Source organism: Cynocephalus volans, chromosome 1 (genome assembly GCF_027409185.1).
Source record: "Cynocephalus volans isolate mCynVol1 chromosome 1, mCynVol1.pri, whole genome shotgun sequence".
In the NCBI taxonomy this organism is placed as follows: domain Eukaryota; kingdom Metazoa; phylum Chordata; class Mammalia; order Dermoptera; family Cynocephalidae; genus Cynocephalus; species Cynocephalus volans.
The window spans coordinates 273,760,626-273,782,628 of NC_084460.1; the positions used below are offsets into that span (position 1 = coordinate 273,760,626).

At 37.3% G+C, this 22,003-nt stretch overlaps 1 non-coding gene across 1 annotated transcript; it reads right to left on the bottom strand.

Annotated features, from left to right (window-relative positions):
- Positions 1–6,380: 6,380 nt before the first annotated feature.
- LOC134365929 (small nucleolar RNA SNORA11) lies at positions 6,381–6,509 on the bottom strand. The gene has a single exon (XR_010022206.1). It is a non-coding gene; the product is annotated as a small nucleolar RNA SNORA11 (small nucleolar RNA).
- Between the last annotated feature and the right edge of the window lie 15,494 nt (positions 6,510–22,003).

A 22,003-nucleotide genomic window follows, 5' to 3' on the forward strand; every position in this document is an offset into this window, starting at 1 on the left:
TTTTCACATAATAATGCTTTATTTTTATATGCGAATAAGGTCTACAGCTCTCATAAAAATGCCATGTGGAAGATTAAGTGATATGTACAAATTACTGTAGAAAAATGTGAAAGAATTTCTATTAAGAGATAAGTGCATTTTATGTAATTTATAAAATGACTATGTGAGGATGAAATAAGTGGTTTTTCACCTAAAAAGTTGGTTCTTTGAGGCTTATGTGGTTGATCTCTCAGAATGTAATCATTTGTTCTTACTGAAAGTTATTAAGGCAATGTCCAAATATAACTTTTATATGACAAGCTGGCTATGTAAAGATTTAAAAGTGATAACTTCAAAATCTCTCTTGCTTTCCAATTTTATGTTAATGCAGTAGCAGCACATCAAGTTCCTTCCCAGGCCTTTTAGCAAACAGATTCCTACAGATAGAGCCTGACAATGTCAAAGATCTGGGAAAATGAGACAATTAAGCTACAACATCACCAGTCATGAAGATGGCATTTTGATGCTATAAAATTTTCGACCAGAGGCTCCTTTAACATTTCTTACGATAGGAACTGCTGTCAGGATGTGGTAGTATTTGAGCACTTAGGTTCAAACAGCGGAAAAGCTGCAGCAGAAGAGAGAATGAAGATGGGTAAGTAGAGAGATGGTTTAATGGTTAGCGTGGGCACTGGATTGAAATTCCTGTCTGTGTCCTGGATCCTACGTCCTGGATCTTATCACTCACTCTGAGGCCATAGGTTTTACTTAACCCAAGAGCAATGGGATTATGATAGTGCCTACCTCAAAGTGTCTTAAGGTATAAATGAATAATGTATCTGAAGTTTGAAACTAACATAACATTTTTACCCTTCCTCCCAGGGAGGGTTATCACCCTTCCTTATGATAGAAATTAGCAAGTATTTATTGAATGCCTACTGTGACAAGCACTATTCTAGGTATGTCAGCGTGACTGTTGATCTCAATAATGGCAAAAACACCATGAAGCATATGTTGTGACTAAATTAACTAAGTCTCAGAGAGATTGAGCAATATCCCCTGATACCTACAATTAATGTGCAATGGAAACAAAGAAAGAAAGAGGGAGAGAGAGAGAAAAAAAGAAAGAGAGTCTGTTTATTCTATTTAATATGTGTCAGGCATGTTGCTAAACACTAGGAATAAAACAATGAACAAATGCAATTTCTTCTCTGGAGGGTTTTAGGTTGTAGTTGGGAAACAGACAAATAGAACACACAATTACATGATAAAGGACTAGGATCAAAGTCAGTACTAACTAGCATGAGAATGTATAGGTAAAGCACCTAACTCAATGGAGGAAGCCAGAGGGGCTTTTGGAAGCGGAGATGTCTAGGTTGAGACCTGAAATAAGGTACAAATTTGTTGTGCCTTGCCCACTCTATTACACTGCCTGGTGCATTGTTTAGATTTCAGGCTATAGTTAGGATCTGCAACATAGCTTCTCTGCAGTCCTTAGATTCTAACTGATGTGACAGAACTTGGTTTGGGATAATTTGGGACTGGTCAGAATGAAAGCTTTTGCATGGAAGGACAGATGATTGAGAAAGGCCACAACAGAAACGCTAGGTTAGATAAACAGGTGGGCAGTGGGTGGGGGTTGAGTAGGAGGCAAGAGCAGAATTCAAGCAGGCAGGCATAATCAAAGGCATCTGCTGGGAGGTGGTCAAGGTCCAGCCACTAGAAATGCATTCAAAAGCAAATCTTGATTTCTGGAAAGACTGGGTTGAAGGAAAAAGACAGGACTCTAGATGTTGGGGAACTGAGGTGCTGGTCAGGAATTCCAGGTCAAAGTAGGGTTGGGGAGGAGGACTTGGACAGAATTATACGGAGGATTTAGATAAAAATAAGTTAAGAGAAAAATCAAATACTATATGCAATGTGAATGAAAGATAAGGAACTGACTGACTGAAGAAAATGTTAAAAAAAAATTTAAAAGGAAGATCTTGAAGGAATCAAATTTCAGATATCATTTATAAAATCAGAGTTCATGACCCCAAGTTAAATCTCTTTAATGTCTCAAAAATGACTTCATAGACTCCTGCACCTTTTCGTGTACAATTTTCCAGAAGAGACAATTTCTTTGCACTGATTTGCTCCTGCCTTTTGGTCACCTTTGCCCTCTGTAGCTTACACTTGAATGTTCAAATTTGTAGCTTAAGCTACAATAGTCAAAACTTCCATCTTCTTATCACATTTTTTCCCCTCAACGCAATGCAGCCACACTACAGGTTAGACACAGGCCCATCTGGATCCTGATATAGTTTCTAAATGGACAGGAATTATTGGCCCAAAAGCCCTGATTTAGGGGTTTTGATTTGGTAGTCAGTTTGGGAAGATGCCAGACCTCTAGCTTCCCTAATTCTTTCCTATTTTAATTCCTGCTCTTTTGTTTATGTCTGACTTTTTAAACCTGTCTGTTTCTCCACACCTTGCCTGGAGACCTGAATAATACGATCTCTGCCAACACAATTCTTTCCTTTCTTTCCTTTTTTTTCCTTCTGGTTTCGTCATAAGGTGTGAAAGTTGTCAAATTCAAAATGGAGTCTCTTGTGTCAAATGCTGGAAAAATGGAGCTTGGGAAAGCCATGAAGAGAGGACTCTCATACACAATGTGTCTGATAACAGAAACTATCACTACCTGACTCACACAATGACGGCTAGCCACATTTATGATAACACTTGCCTGACACACTGTCTCATGAGCCCAATTCAACAAAACAGCCTATTATGATTTGAAGATTCCAAGTTTTCCCTAGCAACTGCCACCACTCACAACCAGAGCTAGCCAGCTCCCAAAAGACATCACCAGACCGACAAACTTTCTTTCTAAACAACTTGTGTAACTTTTCTCTCTCACAACAAAACTCCTAGTATTAACAAGTGTTTATGTCCTGCTTCACAGTGTATAGGAATCTACTTGTAACCCCCAACCAGTACATAATGATGAAAATCAAGTAGGTTGATTTTAGTTTTCCTTAATAGAAACAGAAAATTTAGAAAATCACTTAGTGTTCTTCAAGAAATATTTTTTTTTTAATTAAGGTTTTTAAAAGCATGATAGGAAGGTTAAAGATGGAAAATAAACATAAAATCTGAGGCTCGTTGATTTGTTCCCCACTAGCCTGGATGTGAAATCACAAAGTTAAATATAGTATAACTGTATGTCCAACAAAAATATAAACAATTAGCTATATATTATTATTCCTTGATACAAGTAAGTTTTTTAAGTCTTTTTAATAAGCATGAACCTAGGGAAAGTGAAAATGTAGCATCTATAAAAAACAAATAGGAAAAAAACGACATCAGCACAGTTTCCCATTATTGAGGGGGGAGGTTAGCTATATAATTTTGTAAACCAAAGGGTGTTGAACTTGAAAAGGAACAAAACAGTAGTGTCCATGGGGACAATAAAGAACAGTTGTTCACAGGGATCAGTAGAGACCCCAAAGGGATCTATTCCAGAAAAGCTTTTAGAACTATTTACATACATTTATTTACAGGGAAAAACAAAAATATACAAATATGTAACGCATCCAGACAACCCTCTGTCTATTCTAGTAAACTTTTAAAATGTAAGCTTTTTATTTTATTCAGTAAAAGATAATCAATTGTAATGTTTGGAGTAAACACATTTAGTAGTTTTCACAGCCGTCCATAAAACATGTTATTTACACCTAAGTATTATTTTGTGCTTTAAGGATATATATTTGAAGCCTACAGTTGAATTGCCCTGGAAAAATATCCACATAATCACTCTTTCAATCTAAAAACTTAATTAAGTCACAATCCCTCTAAATTCCCTTCTCCAAATGCTCATTCCTTTCTTTCTATTCAGTTATTTTTAGCCTTTTAAATATTTTCTCCTGATTTTTTTCTTGTCGGTTAGTGATTTCACCAAAATGGGAAAGTAGTACTGTAAAAGTCAATTTTCTCCATTTTGCTAGTAGTTAGAAAGTCTAATAAAAAGTAAAGTCACCGTACAAACTGTAACTACTGAAAAAAGTAATATTTCACATATTTTGATTCTGAGTTTTGTTCTTTAAAAATTGCTAATCTGGACATTTTAAAAAGAGTTAGGACTAATATTTTCATAATTCTGGAGAATATAATGCATATTTTAAAGAGTCAGTTTTGAAACACGTATTACAGAATACAATTTTTAATTAAAATAGGGATAAATTCTTTCTACACAAATCTTGGGCAAAATCATCATGCCAAGATGAATTAAATGTCAAATGCAGATGATTCATTTAAAACCAGGTTTACTTTCTATGTATAAAAATAAGACATATGATTATTATTTGCTTAATTATTTGTTAATGTTATTATTTGTTAATGGCTGTCGTTTTACTCTAAATAACTGTGGGCTCTCTTCAGGTATTTCATTTCCAGAAATGAAATAGGGGGCGTGACTGTGGTTGAGTTGATTTCTTGGTCCTTCTTCCTTCAGGACATTCTGATTTCTCCTCTTTTCTTCATTTCCTTGATATGAGGTAGAACCTTCCAGAAGTCTCCATTTCTTCTTAACACAGTTTCTCTAGAAAGAGAGTGGACTGTTATGGGCTCACTCAGTAAAATTTTTGTAATGTTACTGCAAGAAATCCAGACGCTACTAGCCCTAGCTTCATTTGCAAACGTGACCCCGATTCTTCTTGTGAAGGCAAACACAACTAGTCATATAATAAAAGACTTGACTGAACGCAAAATAACATTTCTTAATTTTTCTGTATCTTGTCCTCTGACTTTTATTCCCCTCTTCTGTACCTGAGAGTTTAGCATTCTCTCTGACTTCCGCTACCAAGACAAAAGTTACCAATTGATTTTTGTCTCTAATTTCTGGGGTTGCTCCTCCTTTTTCCCCTACTGACTGTCAGGTTCTTCCTATACTTTCCTGTCCCAACAACTAGAAACTTGCTTTCAATGTTGTTATGCTAATAAAAATCAAACACCTTGTAAATAAACCTACTGTTATGCTTCACTCTTGCCCTATATTCTCCCTATTGAGAAAATTTTAGCATTATTAAACTCATTTTCACCAAAATAAATATGGACTGGTTTATCTTACTCCAGTGTCAAGTGTCTTCCACCAAAATTCTCTACTATGATATGCAGCTCAACGGTTTTTTTTCCTAAATCAATAAATTTGAGAATAACCTCTGGCAGAGGGTCATTATATTTAGTTTTTTCTATGCCTGTTTCGGTAACAAACAAGTCCATTGGGACTTCACTTCACCGTTGGTGAACATGTGAGAAGCTTACTTCGTCTCAGGAATCCCTGACCCATGTGAGTCCAAGTGCTTGCCACCATGGGATTGACAGTGACACCCACCAGACAGAACTTAAACGAAAGCATTTTTATTTTGAAAGACGCCGACTGGGAGACAGAGTGTAAAGTACCAACTGCCTCCCTGATAGACAGAGAGTTGGGGTTTGTATAGGTAAATGTATGGGAGAGAAAGGCTGTACAGTCTTCAAGTGTGACAGACAATCCTAGTTAACCGTTAAGGGAAAACAAAGTTAGTTCTAGCGTGTGTACATAAGTGTGGGCAGTTTTCTACATTTACAGTTTCATGTTTGAATTCTAGATTAAATCCAAATTTATAAATTAAGTATCATTTCTTTCATAACCTGCTCCATTAACTTCTCCTTTAAAACTTCCTAAGACTGATTTATATTTATTTTCTACCATTTTTTTTAAGGTTATGACTTTTACTTAATTGTGGGAAGATATTAAATTCTAGTTTGCTACTTCCATTAATTAATTTTAAAAATCACCACACAAAATAAAAGGAGTATGGTCATGCTGTGTTATTAAATATTTCCCCATAATAATATTTTTTTCTTGACCATTCAAGAACAAATTCATTTGTCCAAAACAGATTCATTTTTAAAGTGCAGAATATTAAAGCAATCACTGGCTTCCATTTTCTAAAAATCTACTTTTAATGTTTTCTTTTCACTGCTGTTTTCAGGTGGCTTGTCATGGCACAGTCAATAAATACAGATGTCAAGATGAACAATATTTTAATTGTAATCATTCATACCCAGTGTCCATAAATGAGATAGGACCAAGGAAATAAGTTCAATACTTGATGTTAATAAGTAATTCGGTCGCTTTCTCAGTGACATTAAAGTATGCTAAGTGATCAGCTATTCAACACTTCTGTAGGTGAAGATCTAGATAAGCCATTAAAACCATGAGCAATGCTGCTATGGACACTTCTTGCAAACTCTGGGACAGGTGGTTGGCATTCTCGAAGATCTTCCTGTTTTTCTGTTAGTTATCAGGTAGTGAACAGCCGGGCCCTCTGAAGAAGGCTCATTTGATATAATATCGTCTTTCATGTATTTTTTTTTTAACATATAGGGCATGTGTTCATAGGAAGGCCACAAGTTTTGTGTTCCTCATCATAATGACTCCAGATTCCTATCAGGTGTGTTGTAAACAAAGGAGCCAGTCTTCAGGTTCTATGCTCTGAGCACACCCCAAGGACTTTTAAAAATTTTTTATTTTTAAATTGACACATAATAATTTTACATATTTATAAGGTGCAGAGCAATATTTTGATACATGTGTACACTGTGTGATGATCCAATCAGGCTATTTAGCATATCCATCACTGTAAATATTTATCATTTCTGTCATGAGAAGCTTTGAATTCATTTCTTCTATCCATTTGAAAATAAACAATAAATGATTGTTAATCATAGACACCTAGCTCTACTATCAAACACTAGAACTTATTCTTCTAATACAGATGTAGTTCTGTATTTGTTAATCAATCTCTACCTATTTTTTCTCCCTTCTCCCCATCCCAGCCTCAATTCCACTCTACTTCTATGAGCTCACTTTTTTTTGGCTCCCACATATAAGTGAGAACGTGCAGTATTTCATTTATCATGAAATGTCTTCCAGGCTCTTTCATGTTACTGCGAATGACATGATTTCTACCTTTTTTATGGCTGAATAGTGTTCCATTGTGTATATATACAACATTTTTTAAATCCATTCATCTGTTGATGGACACTTAGTTTGACTCCATATCTTAGCTGTTGTAAATAGTGTTGCAATAAACATAGGGGTTTAGGTACCTCTTGGGTATACTGGCTTCTCTTCCTTTGGGTAAATACCCAATAGTGGGATTGCTGGATCATTTGGTAATTTTATTTTTAGTTTTTTTAGGAACTTCCATAATGTTTTCCATAGTGGCTGTACTAATTTATATTCCCACCAACAGTGCATAAGTTCCCTATTCTTCACATCCTTTCCATCATCTGTTGTTTTTTGTCTTTTTAATATTAGCCATTCTAACTGGAGTGAGATGATATCTCATTATGCTTTGACTTGCATTTCTCTGATGCTTAGTTGTGTTGAGCATTTTTTTCATGTATTTATTGGCCATTTGTATGTCTTCCTTTGAGAAATGTCTATTCAGGCTATTTGCCCGTTTTTAAATCAGATTATTTGTTTTTTTGCTATTGAACTGTTTGATTTCCCTGTACTCATAATTGTGGATATTAATTACTTGTCAGATGAATAGTTTGCAAATATTTTCTCCCATTCTGCAGGTTGCCTCTTCATTCTGTTTTTTGTTTCCTTTGCTGTGCAGAAGCTTTTTAGTTTGATATAGTCTCATTTGTTTATTTGTATTTTTGTTTCCGGTGCTTTAGAAGTCTTGTCCATAAAATTTTTGCCCAGATCTATGTCTTGAAGCATTTCCCCTATGTTTCCTTCTAATAGTTTTATAGTTTGGGGCCTTACATTTAAGTCTTTAATCCATCTTGAGCTGATATTTGTATATGGTGAGAAAAAGGGGTCTAGTTTCATTCTTCTGCATATGGATTTCTGGTTTTCCTAGCACTATTTCTTGAAGAGGCTGTCCTTTCCTCTATGTATGTTCTTTACTCATTTGTCAAAAATCAGTTGTCTGTAGATATATGGATAGTTACATACCATTTCTTTGGTCTTTAGTTCATTTAGTTCTGCTCGGATCTTTATTATTTCTTTCTGTCTACTAAAATGGGGATTGGATTATTCATATTTTTCTAGTTCCTTGAGATTGCAATGTTATATTGTTTACTTACTATTTTTTTTTATTTAGGCACTTATTACTTTGAACTTTCCTCTTAGAACTGTTTTTGCAGTATCCCATAGGTTTTGGTTTTTTTTTTTTTTTTTCCATTCTCTAAACATTGTTTTTACTTTATTTATTTATTTATTTACTTTTTATTGATTAGAAATATTCATGAGATAAAAAGCTGATTGTCACCCCTTGTGCCCGTGATGTGAAGGCCAGATTCATACTGGCTGTATACCCATAACCACAAATTGCATTTGTATCCCATGTCCCCCACCCAATTATGCCCAACCTCCCTGCCCCTCCCCCTTCCCTTCCACTCCACTTTTTAGCCCATAGAACGTTCTCTCCCTCTGCAAGTCCAATGCAACACTACTGTGTTCTTTCTTTCCTTCCTTCATTCTTTCTTAGCTCCCACATATGAGTGAGTACATCTGGTATTTATTCCTCTGAGCTTTGCTTATTTCATTCAACATAAGTTTCTCCAAGCTCATCCATGTTGCTGCAAATGGGAGTATTTCAATCTTTTTTATAGCAAAATAGTATTCCATACTGTATATATACCACTGTTTCCTTATCCAATCATCCATCGATGGACATTTACGTTGGTTGCATGTCTTGGCTGTTGTAAACAGCTTACATGAACATGGGAGTGCAGGTATCCCTTCGACATGATGATTTCCATTCCTCTGGGTATATACCCAGAAGTGAGATTGCCGGATCATATGGAAGATCTATCGGTAGTTGTTTGAGAAACGTCCATACTGTTTTCCCTAGTGGTTGTACTAATTTACAGTCCCACCAACAGTATAGGAGTGTTCCCTTCTCCCTGACCCTCACCAGCATTTGTTATTCACCATCTTTTTTGATTATAGCCAGTCTAACTGGGGTGCGGTGGTATCTCAATGCAGTTTTAATTTGCATTTCCCTGAGGACTAGTGATGTTGAGCATTTTTTCATGTACCTGTTGGCCATTTGTATGTCTTCCTTTGAAAATGTCTATTCAGCTCCTTTGCCTGTATTTTAACTGGGTTATTTGTATTTTTACTATATAATTGTTTGAGTTCTTTGTATATTCTGGATATTAGTCCCTTGTCAGATGCATAGTTAGCGAAAATTTTCTCCCACTCTGTAGGCTGTCATTACCCTCTGTTGATGATTTCCTTTGCTGTGCAGAAGCTTTTTAGTTTGATATAGTCCGATTTGTTTATTTTTTCTTTTGCTGCTTGTGTTTTCAGGTTCCTATTCATAAATTCTGTGCCCAGACCTAGCTGCTGGACACTCAGACCAGTGGAGTAGAACTGAAAAGCCAGAAATCACTCCTCAGGCTTACAGCCGTCTGATATTGGACAAAGGCAACAAAAATCTACATTGAGGAAAAGACTGCCTCTTCAACAGTGGTGCTGGGAAAACTGGATATCCACATGCAGAAGAATGAAACTAGGTACGCATCTCTCACCATACACTAAAATCAACTGAAAATAGATTAAATACTTACATATAAGACCTGAAACTGTAAAATTACTAAGGGAAAATATAAGTATGCTGTGTTTTTATTTTCATTTGTCTCAAGGAATTTTTTATTTCCCTCTCAATTTCTTCTTTGACCCGTTGGTTGTTCAGGAGCATGTTGTTTAATTTCCATGTATTTATATAGTTTTCAAAGTTTCTCTTGTTATTGATTTATAATTTTATTCTGCTGTGGTCTGAAACAGTACTTGATATGATATCAGTTCTTTCACATTTGTTGAGACTTGATTTGTGGCCTTACATGTGGAGAATGTTCCATGTGTTAAGGAAAAGAATCTGTATTCTGCAGCTGTTGGATGAAATGTTCTTTAAATGTTTGTTAGGCTTATTAAGTCTATTTTAATCTGTACTAGTACACAACATCCAGTTGAAGTGCAAATGTGGGCAAGCATAATTCTCCAAAATGACAATAGCAAACTGCCAAGCTCATCCAAAGCAATCCACCAACACCAGGGTGTTTATTTATTAATCAGGTCCCTTCACACTGTCTCAGAGAATAGAGTAACTTTCTTAGTTCATGGTGACCTTAACATCTTAGTAATTTTTTTATGGCACTTCTAGGGCCAAAGAAATATTTAACAGTTCCATTTATTAAGCCATTTGGTTCAAACAATGTGCTAATTATATCTGTCCTAACAACTTAATTGACAACTTTTAAAAAGATATAATTTGAAAGAAAACAATACTTTTGTTTTACTTTGAAATAGCCATAATTACTTAGTAGTGATATTTGTGTTCCTATATACATTCTCAAACCTTAGAGTGGACACTGCTACTCTCATTTCTTGTTGGAGATTAAGTTCCATGAGGTGGCTGCTTTTTATCATAGTAAACACAGAAAACCCAGCTTTACAAAGGTATGATGTTATCAAAAGGAATGTTATACATAATTATGTAGACTTAATGTAGAAACTTGAACTACTGAGGGCTACTAGTGTGTGCCACTTTCAACAACTGTTGAATATTGCTATTTTTCTCTTGAAAATTTAAAATATTTAGCAGCATTCTTGTGAGGTTACTGTGGTGCCCATGGTGCCTAACAGCCAGTTTAGAAATGGCATTTATAGAACAATAGTTGTTTTTCATAGCCTTATAAAATTTGAGATCCATGTTTAGAAGCAAATTTTCCCTTAAGGTAATAAAGCTTAAATCTCAAGCCCTCTCACTTGCAGGAAGGAGCCTCTTCCATAGCCCTGGTCAGGGCACAGTAAAGTTGAGATGTACTGAAAACAATTGTTTGACATCCACTTTCCCTTTATCATAAAAGTCCCTTCATAGTCTGGTAGTGTTGGAGTGCCCATGGGCATTTTTGGGATCTAGCAAAAGAGAAGTTAGTTGATTTGGGTAATACTTTGAATTTGAATTTGGTGGAATATATTATTGTGGTTCTCAGTCACTTCCATGTATAGTTAGGTTATCCTGAGCTCCTCCAGTGTGGAAAGACTTCCAGGAATAAGGTGACTCCCCAGCATGCTGATTTACCCTGCATTGTGATATAAAATAACAGAGCCAGGGACCCTATGAGACAGCCCTTGAGGAGAAACACAATTTGAAATGAGTAAAGCCAAAAGCTGTCTGTGGATAATCCTTCCAATCAGATAAGTGTGGGATTAATTCAGTTTTGATCAATACCTGTGCACATTAGAATTTCTTTCATGTCAGTAATGTACTTGATAGTAAAGCCTCTATAATTATGTATAATATGTATGTAATTATAAAATCTTCAATTATTCACATCATTGATAAGAGTTTTGCAAAACAAAATTTATCAGAATTTATTCATTTGTAGAGCATAAACTTGCAGGGGTAGAACCAACAGCAAGTACCTATGTATCTGAAGTTGCAAGTTTTATGAATCATGGGTACCAATTAAACAAAATCAATCTACCATGCTAGCACCTTTCTGTTTTCTACTCTCTCTTTAGAAAAGTATAATGCAAATTTTTTCTCATTGAAAACAGTGATCAACTAGGACCAAGCCAAAATATGTAGGAAAATGTATTGTAAAAATATTATTTTATGATAATTATGATGTTTCTCATGTTTTAGCTTTTTGTGATTTCATTTTTTCATTCACAGTAAATATTCACTTTTGAGCCTAATATTGATTCCTTCTTCTTAAAGAGAGCATCTTAAATCATGCAAGGTTGAGGCCCTAAAAAACAGTTACCTACCTCTACCTATGATGTAGTGAAGTATTTCTTGAAACTGTTTCTTTTTTTTTTTTTTTTTAAATTTTATTTTGTCGATATACATTGTAGCTGGTTAATGCTCCCCATCACCAAAACCTCCCTCCCTTCTCCCTCCCCCCCTCCCCCCCAACCATGTCCTTTCTGTTTGTTTGTTGTATCAACTTCAAATAATTGTGGTTGTTATATCTTCTTCCCCCCCCCACCGGTTTGTGTGTGTATGTGTGTATGTGTGTGTGTGAATTTATATATTAATTTTTAGCTCCCACCAATAAGTGAGAACATGTGGTATTTCTCTTTCTGTGCCTGACTTGTTTCACTTAATATAATTCTCTCGAGGTCCATCCATGTTGTTGCAAATGGCAGTATTTCATTCGTTTTTATAGCTGAGTAGTATTCCATTGTGTAGATGTACCACATTTTCCGTATCCACTCATCTGATGATGGGCATTTGGGCTGGTTCCAACTCTTGGCTATTGTAAAGAGTGCTGCGATAAACATTGGGGAACAGGTATACCTTCGACTTGATGATTTCCATTCCTCTGGGTATATTCCCAACAGTGGGATGGCTGGGTCGTATGGTAGATCTATCCGCAATTGCTTAAGGAACCTCCATACCATTTTCCATAGAGGCTGCACCATTTTGCAGTCCCACCAACAATGTATGAGAGTTCCTTTTTCTCCGCAGCCTCGCCAGCATTTATCGTTCATAGTCTTTTGGATTTTAGCCATCCTAACTGGGGTTAGATGGTATCTCAATGTGGTTTTGATTTGCATTTCCCGGATGCTGAGTGATGTTGAGCATTTTTTCATATGTCTGCTGGCCATTTGGATATCTTCCTTAGAGAAATGCCTACTTAGCTCTTTTGCCCATTTTTTAATTGGGTTGCTTGTTTTCTTCTTGTAAAGTTGTTTGAGTTCCTTATATATTCTTGATATTAATCCTTTGTCAGATGTATATTTTGCAAATATTTTCTCCCACTCTGTTGGTTGTCTTTTAACTCTTTTAATTGTTTCTTTTGCTATGCAGAAGCTTTTTAGTTTGATATAATCCCATTTGTTTATTTTTCCTTTGGTTGCCCGTGCTTTTGGGGTCGTATTCATGAAGTCTGTGCCCAGTCCTATTTCCTGAAGTGTTTCCCCTATGTTTTCTTTAAGAAGTTTTATTGTCTCAGGGTGTATATTTAAATCCTTAATCCATTTTGAGTTGATTTTAGTATACGGTGAGAGGTATGGATCTAGTTTCATTCTCCTGCATATCGATATCCAGTTATCCCAGCACCACTTGCTGAAGAGGCAGTCCCTTCCCCAGTGAATAGGCTTGGTGCCTTTGTCAAAGATCAGATGGCAGTAAGTGTGTGGGTTGATTTCTGGATTCTCTATTCTATTCCATTGGTCAGTGTGTCTGTTTTTATGCCAGTACCATACTGTTTTGGTTATTATAGCTTTGTAGTATAGCTTAAAGTCAGGTAGTGTTATGCCTCCAGCTTTATTTTTTTTGCTGAGCATTGCTTTGGCTATTCGTGGTCTTTTATTGTTCCATATAAATGTCTGAATAGTTTTTTCCATTTCTGAGAAAAATGTCTTTGGAATTTTGATGGGGATTGCATTGAATTTGTATATCACTTTGGGTAGTATGGACATTTTCACTATGTTGATTCTTCCAATCCAAGAGCATGGAATATCTTTCCATCTTCTTGTATCCTCTCTAATTTCTCTCAGCAGTGGTTTGTAGTTCTCATTATAGAGATTTTTCACCTCCTTGGTTAACTCAATTCCTAAGTATTTTATTTTTTTGGTGGCTATTGTAAATGGGCAGGCTATCTTGATTTCTCCTTCTGCATGTTCACTATTGGAGAAAAGAAATGCTACTGATTTTTGTGTGTTGATTTTGTATCCTGCTACTGTGCTGAAATCATTTATCAATTCCAAGAGTTTTTTTGTAGAGGTTTTAGGCTGTTCGATATATAGGATCATGTCATCTGCAAACAGGGACAGTTTGACTTCATCTTTTCCAATCTGGATGCCCTTTATTTCCTTCTCTTCTCTGATTGCTCTGGCTAGTACTTCCAACACTATGTTGAATAGGAGTGGTGAGAGTGGGCATCCTTGTCTAGTTCCTGTTCTTAAAGGAAAAGCTTTCAGCTTTTCCCCATTCAGGATGATATTGGCAGTGGGTTTGGCATATATGGCTTTAATTATGTTGAGATACTTTCCCTCTATACCTAACTTATAGAGGGTCTTTGTCATGAATGAGTGCTGAACTTTATCAAATGCTTTTTCAGCATCTATAGAGATGATCATATGGTCCTTGTGTTTGAGTTTATTAATATGGTGTATCACATTTATTGATTTGCGTATGTTGAACCAACCTTGCATCCCTGGGATGAATCCCACTTGATCGTGATGAATAATTTTTCGTATGTGTTGCTGTATTCTGTTTGCTAGTATTTTAGTGAGGATTTTTGCATCTATATTCATCAAGGATATCGGCCTGTAGTTTTCTTTTTTGGTTATATCTTTACCTGGTTTTGGTATCAGGATGATGTTTGCTTCATAGAATGAGTTTGGGAGATTTGCGTCCGTTTCAATCTTTTGGAATAGTTTGTAAAGAATCGGTGTCAATTCCTCTTTGAATGTTTGGTAAAATTCTGCTGTGAATCCATCTGGTCCTGGGCTTTTCTTTGTTGGGAGCCTTCTAATAACAGCTTCAATCTCCTTTATTGTTATTGGTCTGTTCAAATTTTCTACGTCTTCACGGTTCAGTTTTGGGAGCTTGTGTGTGTCCAGAAATTTATCCATTTCCTCCAGATTTTCAAATTTGTTGGCGTATAGTTGTTTATAGTAGTCTCGAATGATTCCTTGTATTTCAGATGAATCAGTTGTAATATCGCCTTTTTCATTTCTAATTTTTGTTATTTGAGTCTTCTCTCTTCTTTTCTTTGTTAGCCATGCTAATGGTTTGTCAATTTTATTTATCTTTTCAAAAAACCAACTTTTTGATTCGTTGATCTTTTGAATTGTTTTTTGGTTTTCAATTTCATTTAGTTCTGCTCTGATCTTAATGATTTCTCTCCGTCTGCTAACTTTAGGATTGGATTGTTCTTGTTTTTCTAGTTCTTTAAGGTGAAGTGTTAGGTTGTTCACTTGCCATCTTTCCATTCTTCTGAAGTGAGCATTTAATGCAATAAATTTTCCCCTCAATACTGCTTTTGCAGTATCCCACAGGTTTTGGTATGATGTATCATTGTTTTCATTAGTTTCAATAAACTTTTTGATTTCCTGCTTGATTTCTTCTTGGACCCATATGTCATTAAGTAGAATGCTGTTTAATTTCCATGTGTTTGTATAGTTTCCAGAGTTTCGCTTGTTATTAATTTCTAGTTTTAATCCATTGTGGTCTGAGAAGATACATGGGATAATTCCAATTTTTTTGAATTTATTGAGACTTGATTTGTGACCTAATATGTGATCTATCTTGGAGAATGATCCATGTGCTGATGAGAAGAATGAATATTCTGAGGTTGTTGGGTGGAATGTTCTGTAGATATCTGCCAATTCCAATTGGTCTAGAGTCTTGTTTAGATCTTGTGTTTCTCTACTGATTCTTTGCCTAGATGATCTGTCTAATATTGACAGTGGAGTGCTCAGGTCCCCTGCTATTATGGTATTAGTGTCTATTTCCTTCTTTAGGTCTAATAGAGTTTGTTTTATAAATCTGGCTGCTCCAACATTGGGTGCGTACATATTTATGATTGTTATGTCTTCTTGATGGATCAGTCCTTTTATCATTAAGTAGTGTCCCTCATTGTCTCTTTTTATGGTTTTTAGTTTAAAGTCTATTTTGTCAGATATAAGAATAGCCACTCCAGCTCGTTTTTCTTTTCTGTTTGCATGGTAAATCTTTTTCCATCCTTTCACTCTTAGTCTGTGTGAATCTTTATGGGTGAGGTGGGTCTCTTGTAGGCAGCATATAGTTGGGTCCTGCTTTTTGATCCAGTCAGCCAGTCTGTGTCTTTTAATTGGGGAATTTAAGCCTTTAACATTAAGAGTTGTTATTGAAAGGTGTTGATTTATTCTTAGCATTTTATTGGTTGTTTGGTTGTCTTAGGTGTCTTTTGTTCCTTGCTTTCTGATTTACTGTTTGGTTTCTTTGTTTGTTGGTTCCTTAGGTTGTAGATAGTGTTTTTGTTAGCTTGTTTTCTCTTCATGAATGCCATTTTTATTGTACTAGCGGGTTTAGATTTTTCTTAGGTTTTTATGGCAGTGGTAGTTATTTTTCAGGAACCAAACCCAGTACTCCCTTGAGGATTTCTTGTAAGGGTGGTCTTGTGGTAGTGAACTCCCGCAGTTTTTGTTTGTCTGAGAAATATACTATTTGCCCCTCATTTCGGAAGGATAGCCTTGCAGGGTAGAGTATTCTTGGTTGGCAATCTTTGTCTTTTAGTATTTTGAAAATATCATCCCATTCCTTTCTAGCTTTTAGGGTTTGTGATGAAAAGTCTGATGTTAACCTGATTGGGGCTCCCTTATAGGTGATTTGACGCTTCTCTCTTGCAGCTTTTAAGATTCTCTCTTTGTCTCTGAGTTTTGCCAATTTGACTATGACATGTCTTGGAGAAGGCCTTTTTGGGTTGAATACGTTTGGAGATCGTTGAGCTTCCTGGATCTGAAGATCTGTGATTTTTCCTATACCTGGGAAGTTTTCTGCCACTATTTTGTTGAATATGTTTTCAATGGAATCTCCATTTTCCTCCCCTTCTGGAATACCCATGACTCGGATATTTGAGCGCTTGAGGTTGTCTGATATCTCTCTCAGATTTTCTTCCATGTTCTTGATTCTTTTTTCTTTCTTTTTGTCTGCTTGTGTTATTTCAAACAGCCCATCTTCAAGTTCAGAGGTTCTCTCTTCAACTTCGACAAGCCTGCTGGTTAAACTCTCCGTTGTGTTTTTTATTTCGCTGAATAACTTCTTCAGTTCAGCAAGTTCTGCTACATTTTTTTTCAGGACATTGATTTCCTTGTATATTTCCTCTTTCAGATCCTGTATACTTTTCCTCATTTCATCATGATGTCTAGCTGAGTTTTCTTGTATCTCATTCAGTTTCTTTAGAATTATCACTCGAAATTCCTTGTCAGTTATTTCAAGGGCTTCTTGTTCTATAGGATCTAGAGTATGAGATTTATTAACTTTTGGTGGTGTACTTTCTTGATTTTTTGTATTTCTGGTGTCTTTTTTTTGGTGTTTATTCATTGTGGCAGGGGGTTTCACAGTCCACCGGTTTAAGACTAATGACTAACTAGGATGTTGCTGTTGTTGCCAATTTGGTATGGCTCCCGCCGTGACTGCTCAGTTGGCCTCTAGTGTCTTGTGTGTGTGGTTGCCTCGGGTCTTGGGCTTCTCCGGGGATCCACCTTTCTGGTCAGCTTGTACTCTGCTGGGCTGGTGGATCACGTACCACAGGGTGTGTGATCTCTGTTGAGCTTTCACTTTCTGTACAGGACTTCTCCCCGTTCCGTGTGCTCTGGCCCAGGCTGTTAGATCGTGCAGTGGCGACCCCACCGGGTGTGTGGTTTCTGTCGAGTCTCCGCCTCCCTGGCCGCACGTCTCCCCCCTCTGTGCACACTGTGCTGGGTTGGGGCGTGTCTTCTGCACCCCTCGTCTATCAGCTGGGCCTTCAAGACCCTGCTCAGCACCGCCTCGCCCAGGAAGTCTACCAGGTTTCTGCTAGGCACAGACGACCGGTCTCTCTGGGTGCCTTTGTAACACTGTGTAGATCTTTCTCGGGTCTTGTTCACCTTTGTATCCCCCCGGTATAAACCGAGTCTAGTGCCCGCCTGCAGCCTGCTCTCCGGCAGGTTCAAGCGGACCTGGGAACTCTCCTACCACACTATTCCCAACCAGAAATTCGTTAGGCTTTTTTCCAAACTGGTGGTCGCAGAGATGGTATCTGCCTCCCAGTAACAGGAAGTTTACCGGGGCCGGAGTCCAGGGTGTGGTGGAGTGACAGTCGGCCCGCCCGTACTTCCTAGCCCTCCCAAAACTGGTCGGGACGCCCCACACCCCCAGCCCTGCCAGAGAACCGTGGAGGGAGTGGGAGAGGAAGCCGGCCCGCAGGGTCCGGAAAGCCCCGCGCCAGGCCAAGCAAATGGGCTCAGTGATGGCCGAGCAGGGCGGAGCTGCCCGCACCTGGGAAAATGGAGGCAGCACCGGGGCAGTGAGTGACCTGGTGGTGCAGTCGGGGAGCCGCGTGGGCAACCACCCCCCGAACAGAGCTGTGCCAGGGATCACTCACAGTGCTGTGCCAGGTCGGGCGCTCGCTCTGTCTCTGGTTTGTTGCCTTCCGTGTTCTCGGCGCTGCCGCCTCGGGCTGTTCAGTCGCGGCGCCGCTCGGGCGCTCCCAGGAGTCTTCTTTAATGCCGGCCTGAAACCTCGAATCTTGAATAGGGCAGCTGGCCGCCTTCAGTGCGGCCCCAGCCTCCGGGATCCTGGCTGCATCCACAGCAGCCCTGGCGCCGTGTTCCCTGTTTCAAGACTCACTTTTGCAGCTAAGAATCAGTTCTTTTCCTGCTCCACACTTCAAAGCTGTTGCCTGTAAATGAGGCAGCCTCTCCTGCCGGGGGCAAAGTGGCGTTGAGCCCCCACGACCGGCCAGCAGCAGCAGTCCTCCCTTAAGAGATGGCCAGAGGAAGGTCCACAAGTTTCCCGGCTGCCTGAGGCCCAGTGGCCACCTTTTCCACCTCAGCTACTCCGCGCCAGCCGCCGCAGCCGCCGCCCTTCTTGAAACTGTTTCTAACAATTTTATTTTCTTTACCTTTTTCTGTACCTTAGCTTACATCTTCCATTTGCCTCTGAGACTTATTCCCAAAATAATGTATGTGTTCATTCCATTTTTATATGTTACCCTTTTCAGAATAGAAACATTTTTTAAAAGGCTTCTGGCTTTTTCAAAGTTCTCTGTTTCATGCTCCATCTTTCTTAACATATTATAAGAACCTCATAATACTGCTTTAAAAAAAATTGATTATCTTCACTCCCATTTTTATTGCAGCTCTATTTACAATGGCTAAGATATGGAATCAACCTAAATGTCCATCAGCCGATGAAGGGATAAAGAAAATGTGTTATGTATACACAATGGAATACTGTTCATCCTCGTAAAAAAAGGAAATCCTGCCATTTGTGACAATATGGATGAACTGAAGGACATTATGTTAAGTAAAACAAGCCAGGCACAGAAAGACAAATCTTGAAAAATCTTATTTATATGCAGAATCTAAAAAAAAAAAGTTGAATTTATAGAAGCGGACAGTAGAATGATGTTACCAGGGGCTTGATGTGTGTGTGTGGTAGGGGGTTAGGGTAGGAGAAGGGGAGGTGTTAGTCAAAGGGTACAATAAAAGTATTTGAAGAATAAATAAAAATTTAAAAATCTGCTGAACTCCACAAAAGGAATACATGTCCCCATCAATAGTGCTGCACTGCTCCATTTTTGCTTCTCCCACCCACTGCCCATCAGAGCTGCTCGTCCTGAGCTTCTCTCAATCCCCACCCTTACCTCCAGAATCTTCTCAGCCCTCTTCACGCCATCTTCTTCTTTACATGTTTCCCCTTTTCTTTGACTCTGTTCTACCACAAAAGCACAGGAATGCACCCATCAAGGGCATCTGAGAGGAGAAGACATTCAGGTAATGGCTGTGCCCATGTTTTCATGACATCAAGCACATGTATGAGAAAGAGGGTCTGCAATTTATTCAGTGCTTATTGCACTCAAAGCAGAGTGAGAACCATTTACAAGGATGACATAAGGTTCTCATAAGAACTTTATGACTTGGGAACATCTCTGGATCTTTGAGGGAAATGAGGCTCACAGAAGTTACTGACTTGTCTGAGCAGTGGAGCTGGAACAAGGACTCAAGTCTGTCTGACTCCCAAGCCCATATTCTGAGCTTCTGTGGTAGATTTTCTTTCTTATCAAAAACCACATAAACACAAGCCTCACATTCCCAAAGTAGTCTTCAAATAATTGTAACTTTATAAAGAGCAAGGTATGTTCATTTGCAGGTGAGTCTGATTTTGAAAAAGACTGAAAGTGTATTGGAGTTAATGCTGTGGAATAAATAGGTGATCTTACTGGTATTATAGGATTGAGTAAAGAATGAGATGTGGATTCAAAACAAAGAGGCCACATTTCTGTGTCATTTACAATATAGGCTTAGAGGCAAACCACAAAAAGCAAGTCATAAAAATACACCAAGAATAAAGTATTCCTGGAAAAAAAGTATGAGCTCTGTATGGTCACTGTTAGAAACAATAAATCACAACATTCGCCGTTGTTTTATGAAATCATAAAGCAATAGTGACCTCAGGTCAAGTACACACACAGAACCCACATACACATGCACATGCACACACACACAACTGCACATTCTGTCTGCCCTGTTTTCATTAGTGATATTATTGTGAAGTTAACCGAGATGGCTCACATCTTGTGCATAGCTGAGTATTGTAATAAATACATTAGCTGACTGTAATAATAACAAAATAATTAATTTTTAGTTATAACCTATATACTGACTGTACTTATGATTTATTGAAGATAAATCAGTAAGACAAAATTAGATTTTAACTTGGACAATATGAATAAAGTGAAATAGATGACTTAGTGATCAGCTATAATGAGCAAAGCTATAAAATATCAAGTGAACTTCTCAAGAACTGGTTATTGTCACTGCTTGAAGATAAAAAATGAAAGCTTTGAAAATAATCACCTAGTCAGGGAGAAATATAAGTTTAAAAATATTAATACATTAAGATTGGTTTTACAATATGCCAAAGTAGTTAAACAGAGAAAAATGTTTATCTTCCAGGTGGCAAGTAAGTATTTGTGAGAAATTGTGGTACGTAAATTGACAGGAAATTAAGTGAGATAAATTGACTAACAAAGCATTAAAGTGAAAAGAAACTACATGCTGTCATTGGAACAAGTTGGTTAAATATGACTGAAGCAATAGGTTATTAGTAAATCTTCACAGCACAGATTTTCTTCTAACTGGAAATTTAACAAAATTAACTAAAGAATACGTGTGACATTTCAAGATTGTTTTTCAAAATTGCTTTAGAAGTGTTAAATTCTAGAGGAAACTTTCCTGATAATTACGAAATATGTAGTTACAGAGCCAGAGTTTTAAGCTGGAGTCAATAGAGCCTTATATTTGCTTTTAGGGGGTTGAACCATCTAAATGATATGCAAATACCTGTGAGTAGTGTAGTTCAACTAATGAGAATTTTGGGATGAGCAGAGTATTCTGAACATTTAACCAGATTCCTAAGGGTGTCTATACAGCCAAAATATTAAAAACTTTCTGATTTCAAGGTTAGATATTAAATAAACCAGATATTAAGATAAAATATAAACTGCAGAAATGTTGAAAACTGAAGAAGCTAAAATATTAATTATTAAATTGATAATTGGAAAAGCAAAAGCCAAACAAACTTAAGGAAGACATATTTCAGTAAAAAGTAGACTCGATTAAGAATTCTTTTGTCCCACGCTGAGGACAGACAAAATTTTCTAAGCAGTATTATATTTTAGTTACAGGGAATTCCGTTTGAGAAGAAGAGTTTTAAACTCTTGAGGGAAAAGCAACAATTTTTCAATTATATAACTTACAATAAGCACAGAAAGAAATTGGTTAGTTTTGTTTTCTCTAAAGGAGCATAAGAAAAAATAAATAGCATGTTTTCATCACAGAAGTAAAAATGTAGCTAATTAACTATGAAATTTTGAAAAACACTTTTGGCAGTTATTTTACCATTAAATAATAGATGGTTCTGAACTATAAAAATCTAAAGCAAACATATTGAATAATATTGTGAAGTTAGAATTAAACAATTTTTAAATGATATATTTCTTTTTTAAAAACATGGTTATGAATATTCATGAGATACAAAGCTGATTGTCACTCCTCCTGCCCTAAATGAGAAGACCAGATCCATACTGGCAGCATGCTCATTACTACAAATTGCAATTATACCCCATTCCCCCACCCAATTATCCCCAACCTCCCTCCCCCTCCCCCTTTCCCCACTCCACTTTGTATCCCTAGGTATGTTCTCTCTCTCTCTGCAAGTCCAACACACCACTGTGGCCTTTCTTTCCTTCCTTCTTTCTCTCTTAACTC